We start from the raw sequence: 9,022 nt of genomic DNA, 5'->3' as shown, positions 1-9,022 counted from the left end.
TTTCAGAGCCAGAACTGTTCACAGTGGATGTGATAGGAACCAGACATCTGAAGAGTTTAATGCCTCTAAAAGCTCCTCACAGTAAAATATTACATGAAATATTTATGAATACACTGCCTGATGACTGAGACACTGATTCACAACGTTTGATGTGTTGGATCACTGGTTATTTTGGATGGTAAACAAAATCTGAGTTGTACATATAGCGACCCCTGGTTCCTATTTAGTTCCTACATGAAATGGTTATGAATACACTGCCTGATTGTTGAAAAGGTTTTTTTTTTAAAGCTATTCATGGTGGGGTGGTACATGTAGGGTGCTATACGGCAATGTAGTCCCCAAGGAAAATCTATTTTCCAGATTCAACACTATTTCACCATTGTCAACATTACATATAAAACTCAGAAAGCACATGTAGATCCACTGGTTGTTTTGGATGATAATAACATAGTTCTATTTGCAATGTAGACATCAAAGCCCCTGGTTCCTGTCACCATCACTATAAAGAATTCTGAAACAATGAACCATTTCACATCAAACCACTCTGAATGACTTTGTTTACGTGTCACTGACTGAATTATGCCAAAAAAAAAAAGAAAAATTTGTGGAATTCCTTTTTTGAGGGGTTAAATGTCACACAGGTACTGCATTCTGTCACTAGAAACTAACAATTCTCCCAAAATATAGATTAAAACCACATTATTGGGGTATTGTATAGCACACACACACCTGTGTTGTCACACTTGAGGTTGAAGATGAGCCATGATGCACAGCGTCCTCCTCTCAGCTGCCAGAGACCTTGATCTCTCTGGGAGCACACTCAGATTTATGCATGTGAACATTTACTCGAGTGCTGTCAAACTGATTAGCTCTGCTGCAGTGGCAGGATGATTAGATGGAACAGATAGCAGAACAGCATTTGCATAAATGCGTTTAAGAAGGCAAAGAGAGAGAAATTGTTGCCCAGAATCTCTCAGTATGAACTGAGATGTTAAGTGACAATAAAAAAGCATACAAAAAAAATGTTTAACAGATCAACTTGGAAACCAGGTCTGAAAACTCATCCTCTGTTTTTCTCCTAGTCTTTCCAGGTTTAATGGGCCACTGTGAGTTAATGACGGTGAAACTCCATCACAGATCAGGATCAGTGTGACTCTTCATTCTCTGTATGCTGGCTTGTTATTTTGTTAACCTTCTTAAAGGAGATCTAACAAACAAAACCTCATTTTCCTCTGGTATTCACATGTGCATTACTCATCATTGTATCTACCATCTGAGAAATCGTGAAGTGTCTGCTGTTTTTGCATGTTTCTCTTTTATAGAAGTTGTGTGATTCTGCAGGCAGATGGGATTTGCTGTCACATTGAGCAAACATCCCATTCAAATAGCCACACCCACTCACCCAGCCTTCATACTTTCACCTCTGCAGCTGCAGATTCACAAACAGGCATGTAAACATGTAAAACAGTGGTGTAATGTATCATATATATCACAAATCACACATATCACAAACATTAAATCTCTTGGTGACTGAGATGACTGACTCTTTTTTGTTGTTAGCAAGCTTTCTGTGGAAAACTGGGCCATGTTCTGTCCACACAAGTATGTAAGGCATATAGCTCAACTAACAGGTTCCAATAATATTCAGGGACAAGTTTTGAGTTCATTCTTTCGTACGTAGTCAACATTCAAAATTAAGATTGTGTTACTTGTTGTTACATGTTGGGCTTCAAATGTCTAGATAACTGTTGTAAAATCCAAATATTCTTCACGTTAGCTTGATAATAACATAACATTGAAAACCATTAGTAGGCTAGTGGATAATAGCATTACCTTACACTCACAGAAAAAAAGGTACTAAACTGTCACTGGGGCAGTACCCCTCTTGTCACTGGGGTGGGACCCTCAAGGGTACATCTCAGTACCTTTAGTCAGGGAACATATTTGTACCATAGTACATTGAAATTATATTTTCTAAGTTGTACTGACTCCACACACCCCGTCTCGTCTCCAGACTTTTTATTTTATTGTTCTGTTTTAAAACATTAGATTATGAAAAGGTACAACTACGATTTTTCACCTGGAAAAACTTATTTAAAGTTCATAATAGGACCTTAAAACCACTGTTGTACCTTTGAGGGAACACTTACATTGTTTGTACCTTGATGAATGAAAAATGTACCTGCACAGAACCTTTATTTATTTATATATTTATTTATTATTATTATTTATTTCTAACAGTGTAGAGTAGGCAAACTACTGAACCAAAGGAACTAACAAAGTAAATTGCATTTTTTTTTTTTTTGCTTTTAAACATTGCACAATGATCAATCAATGACCTGCTGGTGTCATGCAATCTCATAATCTGGCTCTCAGAGTAAACAAGCTTAAAAATGCTGCATTTGACTGAAGCTTGTTACTTGAAATTTCCCACCTCCGACTAGGGAAAATCTCAAAGTATGACATCAAATTGTTGTTATAAATTTTTTATAGGTAAGTACATAATGGCGGAGAAATTATCACTCACATGTATGTTAACATCATATCCACCGTAACGTTAGCTGGCTAACTTGTTTCTAACAATACTCGTTTTCCCACTTTATAATACAAATGCATTGAGGTCAAAAGTGTTGCAATTTTGAGCTCTGACGTCCCACATCCAATCCAAGTCTCTCTTGAGACAGCCAACAAGAGCAGAGGTCATTGGCATACAATTTTTTTCTCTTTCTCAGAGGAGTAAATGACAGGCTACAACACATCATACAAATATCACATTAAACACAGCAAGATCTGTGGACTCCTTAAAAACAGGTATGACAACCAGCTTTAATCAGACCGAGACGTTCCCAGTTAATAGAACTGAAAACAGTTGTAATAAAATGAATAAATGATTAGAATAAAAGTGAAAGACATTATAGTTTGTTATACAAACATACTTTGATCTATATAAAGAAATGGTAGGCTATATAACATACATCCAAACCCACCCTCCTCTAGTTGTCACCATCTCTGCTGAATAATTTTTACAACTCGACCACTCATCAAGAGTGACGGAAGACCAAGAAGGACACTTCGGCAGCATCCTCAAAACATGTCAGCATATAGCCTGCCTTCCTCAGCTGCATTCTAAGCATCCTTCTATTGGAACAGCCTTTGATGATGCACCGGTCTAGAAAGTCGTCCGTTTGTGAAGTAGACCACAGTCTAGCTTTTGGAACACAGCTATAAATGCTAAGCACTGCTTTCATGAAGAATCGAAGGCTGTTCGACTGTTAATGGTGCCCCCTTGTTGCGAATTTTCTGGCTGTTAATGGCGACCCCTTGTGGAGAATTTTCTGCCCGCTAAATTTGAGCGTAACAAAGCCAGGTCCATGGGCTGCACAGCAAATTAAGGCCTCAAATTATAGAGCTTGAAATGAAAAAGATCAAGGAGTCAATTGCTTTACAGACTTTGTGATGGTAACCAAACACTTTTCATTTTTTATTTGTCCTTTGCAGGAAGATACAGCAAAATCTGAATCCTTTTATTTAATCTTTGTGTTACAGTGCTGTTACGTTTCTTACATCATACAGAAATCTATCAAGGGAATATTTCATAAGCCTGCACAGCCTTTGAAGGAAAAGTTTTGAAATAGCTGACTGCAAGCAGCATCACAAAGCAGAGGTATTGTGTGAAATTTCAGACAAATGAAGCGCAGCAGTCCAGCCGGCCGTATTGCAGGGACATCCGTCTGACAGCTGCTTATGTAGACGAATAACTTGTGAAGCTGAAGTAGAGTTTTTCATTCTCATCTTTAGATTCTAACACTTCAGTTTGCCCTGCTCTTACACACCAGGGCCAATGATCAGCTAATTATCAAGGCCTCCATAAGATACAGCAGGTGTGCAGAAGCAGGAAGAACAAAAATTGGCAATTACTGCTCTCTATACTGGAGTGTGGAGCGCTGTGTAAAAGGGATACTTCAGTCTTTTTCATCCTAATCTCCATGCTGCATCTGCAGCGTGCAGTCAATTACAGCAGACAATAATTGTGACGCATTTCCATGTATGTAAAACAGAAAACCTGTTGACTCAAATCACAATTACAATAGAAGTCAATGGGCAGGTGCTAAAGCAACATGGTTTAACATAGTTTATAAATCCTGTTGACTCAAAATAACATTTAATAGAAGTGAATGGGCAGGTGCTAAAGCCACTGACCATTGGCTTTTTTTTACACAAGTCAACAGGCATTCATACATGTACGCTACAGATGCAGCAGATAGAGATTTGGTCAAAAACACTGGAATATTCCTTTAAGCCTTTAAACACATTTCACTTTCTCTCTCTCGTAGCTTTATACCTGTCATATTAGTTTCTGTGTATAATTCACATTTGTTAATAATATAATTCACACATATGTCTTAAAGGACACATATTTGTCCCTTTCAGTTAAATATAGTTAAATATAATTTAATTAGATAAATATAGTGTCTCATGGGGGACAGGGTTGCCATGCCCAACAAACATCTTCAGGCCAAAGTTTTCTTAAAAGACACCCACCAGAAGATGAAACTCTTTCATTTTCTCCAGCTCCTGTATTTTTGAACAAGTCCAATTTGGCAGAAGAACCACATACCTGGCAACCCTGACAGCGGGTGCATGCTGTTCCAAACACTCCACAGCATAACCAATGAAATGTGAAAACATGCAGTTCTACATAATTATCCCTCCTGTGGATGTACGTGTTCCCTGCAATGATCAAAACTCATTTGTTTTATATTGTACATCCCGGCTCATGATGCTATGGGAGCGTGGGAGTCATGATCATGCAGAGGGGCCATAGGAGGAGGGTCTTGGGATGCACTGTGCTTGTGGTGATGTTGTTGACTCAGACATAAGCACATGTGTTGCATGTGCTATTCTGTGATGGGCTGTGAGGTAGCTTGTGTGGGTTTACTGTCTACTACAGGGGAGAACTGAATGGCTAGAAGTGACCTGCCTGATATCTTGACCGTTTCAGCAGGTTCTCCCTTGCTGCTTGCTCCATAAAAAAGCATTCGCCTTAAAGTGCACTGTTTCACACGTCTTCGTCTTTGCTAATGCCACAGTATGATCTGACATATGAATGGAAAGAAAATATTGACAATGTAGATCTTAGGAGATTCAAAGGGGACGGTCGTTATACAAGGAAAATGGCTTTTTTTTTTACATGGGAGGATGCCCCCAGGCTACAGCCCAATATATATACATATATACATATACACCGATCAGGCCTAACATTATGACCACCTTCTTGTTTCTATGCTCATTGTCCATTTTATCAGCTCCACTTACTATATAGGAGCACTTTGTAGTTCTACAATTACAGACTGTAGTCCATCTGTTTCTCTGCATACTTTGTTAGCCCGACTTTTACCCTGTTCTTCAGTGGTCAGGTCCCCCATGGACCCTCACAGAGCAGGTACTATTTGGGTGGTGGATCATTCTCAGCACTGCAGTAACACTGACGTGGTGGTGGTGGTGTGTTAGTGTGTGTTGTGCTGGTATGAGTGGATCAGACACAGCAGTGCTGCTGGAGTTTTTAAACACCTCAGTGTCACTGCTGGACTGAGAATAGTCCACCAACCAAAAATATCCAGACAACAGTGTCCTGTGACCACTGATGAAGGACTAGAGGATGACCAACACAAGCTGTGCAGCAGCAGATGAGCTATCGTCTCTGACTTTACATCTACAAGGTGGACTGACAAGGTAGGAGTGTCTAATAGAGTGGACAGTGAGTGGACACAGTGTTTAAAAACAATGAGCATAGAAACAAGGAGATGGTCATAATGTTATGCCTGATCGGTGTATATACATATATAATTCCAGAAAATTCTAGGGCTATTGAATACAGCTAAGGGCTACAGCCCAATAGCCTATAACACCCATTTCAAGTGAACCATCATGTGAGTATCTGTGAAGGTATGTTGAATTTATATATATTTATATTTAGCAGTAAAATGAAAGAAACACTTCATCAAATTCTACCATGGTGGGTTTGCTTACTTACTCTGCACAACACCAACTTTACATTGACACCTGTTTCAAGTGAACCATTTGAAAATTGACTGTTACGTTTGGCTTGTTGGCAAATTTTTACTTACTATCCAGTCAAACTAGTTCATATTACCAACTAACAGTAAACAACAAATGAAATGTCTCACATGTTAGCCAACGTAGGAAACAGAAGGTGTCTTTAGTTATGGTGTCTGTGTGCTAAGGGTGAAGTCTACCACACAGATTAATACAAAGCTGACATTTTGACAAATCACAGCAAGTGGCTTCTCAACCTGGAAAGTTGATCAGCTCATCTAACCTCGAAGTACCTCTGCAGGAACATCAAATCCACCTCACTGCTCTACAAGATAACACGCGTTCTGTAACTGTTGGTTACAGATGCTGCTTTTGCTATGCATTATTATCATTACATATACATATCTATCCAGCATAAAGATATCATAATTCAGTGCTATTGACAGTGCATAAGAGACCACACAGTTGGTGGTTGCTTTTTGTGAGGAAACAATGCACAGAAAAAAGTGAAAGCAATCAGGTAGCCGACTTATTAGCCGAGTATTTTTCTGTGCTGATGAATGTAAAGGTGGGCCTTTATGTGGAGGAAAGACTGGTAGCTGCAATCGGCAAGTAGGCTAACCTCTTTGATTTTGCGGATCCAAAATATCACTGCAGCTATAGATGGGCTCCTGTTGTTGGTAGACTTCAACAGATGAAACAAACTAGTTTAACAAGGCCAGGAAATGTACAATAAAGGGTACAGGATACTATTCTTCAGTTGTGTATCTGTCAGAGGCTAAACTGAATGCAGGGTGTGAAATGCACCAACTTTCTCTTTGAGTTGAAAAGAATAAAGAGTTTTTGCAGAATAAAATTTAATTACAAACAAATGAATGTTTTGCTTGCCAGCTCTATCATTATTCACAGCAACATTATTTTCTCCATCAAATTTCAGGCACTCTATTCCATTGTCATTGTAAAGCAGGCTTGACACGGCTCTCTAATACAAATAAAGAGCCTTCATATGACAGTGCTATCAAAGACCCACCTTTCTCTGATGCAATCTAGCTTTTGGAACATAATGACATTGTGTCTCTTTTTTATTCTCTACTTATTATTTTTTTTTAATTTGTGTTTCCCTTTCTGTCCATACAAAAACCTTGTCAACACTTAATAATGTGATATTGATTCCATGTCTTATTATTTCATTTATTTCCACTCTCTTTTCCATACAAAGACCTTGTCAACACTTCTTAATGTGATATTGATTTGATGTTGTCAGGGAACATGGGTACACATTTGCGTGCACATACGCATGGCAGAAAGCACTTCAACTCTGTTATCCAGCCACACGATTCAGTCAGATCACTGGAACATGTGTGAAATCGCTCCACTGACACTTTGCTCCATCCTGATGAACACGCACAGGTCTCTCCTGGGTCCTATACCACCTCTGCTCATCACTCTGACCATTGCTTGCTTTTTTCTTAATTTTTGCATGAAATTTTATGAGCAAAATAAAAATGCTTCTTATTGTTCTCTGAAGGGCTAGCATGGAAATACAGTGACTGTTTTATCTATACAAGAAAAAAAAACACTTTAAAAAGATTTTCAGTAAGCACAACAATGGCTGCGTGTGTCCAGCAATCCTGCCTGAACTGTTCTGGTCATATGAGGCAAAATAAAACATGACACCCCTATTACTGTATACATAGACAACAGTACATTTTAAATTGATGGCATGATTAATATCAATACATACTAGTGTTTCAGCAACCTATATATCTTGGAAAAGTGGTTGTTTCATTAACATTAAACTCCACAACAGTAATAATCAGGCTAGCTATATTTCATAGCTAGCAAACAACCAGCATAACTTACCTGTCCAGCAACAAAAAAAAAGCCAATTCAGCATCACTCCTGAGTCCCTGCAGGTCATGGAGCTTGCGCCACCTCTGAAAAGCCAAACCAATGAAGATTCTGATCTTAGTTCTGTTGGTCTTCCTTTTAGATTACTGGCGTCCTGACGAATGGAGCTCCCTGGTCGAAATGTCCCACCGTAGTGCATATTTTTAGATAGCTCTCTACATAAAACCTCTAGATATTTTGATAGCCTAAGTCACCTTATCAAATAAAAAACTATCAGCATTAAAACTATCAAGCTGAAGTCAGCATCTTATTTGCCAGCGTCTTGTTCAAATTTTCCCATTATTAAAATGCCTCAGGCATCAGAATGTAAGTGCTGCACCATTTAAGGTGGAATAGGGGAAATTTAAAAAAAGCTGTCAAAAATCTTTATCAGACAATGTTACCAGCATTAAAAGAATAATCAGGATATTTTAATAGCCCAAATCACCTTATCAGTGGGTAAGTTGTCTCTGTTGAGTCTGTATTGATTTAACATTGGAACACAATAAAACGTTTAACACAATAAATTACTACACTGTACTAATGATAAGCACCTGCTTTGTAGGAGCGCTCGATGGATAGGATAAACTGTTAGAACACCAGCTCTCATCAGTTCTATGTTTCTTTGCTTTGACCACAGGTGACGCCTCAGAGGACAAATGGATTTGCCTTTCCGATGTCTCCATATTCAGGGATATCTCTCTCCTTCCTTTCACTAACATTGTTAGCACTGTGAGCAACGCCCCATTGGCGTTGCTCAGGTAACCAGCCTATATCGAGCCAGACCTCCTTTCTGAGTCTGTGCATGTGACGTCAGTATGTAAAGACATCTGACGTGGTCTGAAAAACTCCCGCCAAATCCGACCCAACAGCTCTGACCTTTGAATGAATATTTCAGGCTTTACAAGAAGACTCAAAGCAGTGCACACACCATATTTCAGCAGACTTTCTTTCCTCTTGACTCAGTAATGCAAATTCTTTCAATTTTAACAAACAAACCTTACATAGTGCAGCTTTAACTGCTCCATCAGTTCCAAGTTGTTCTTATGAAAGTTACATCCACTTAAATCTTTAA

This window comes from Colossoma macropomum, unplaced genomic scaffold, assembly GCF_904425465.1.
Source record: "Colossoma macropomum unplaced genomic scaffold, Colossoma_macropomum, whole genome shotgun sequence".
NCBI classification, from domain to species: domain Eukaryota; kingdom Metazoa; phylum Chordata; class Actinopteri; order Characiformes; family Serrasalmidae; genus Colossoma; species Colossoma macropomum.
The sequence above is the reverse complement of the archived record's forward strand: the minus strand, read 5'-3'. Positions refer to the sequence as shown.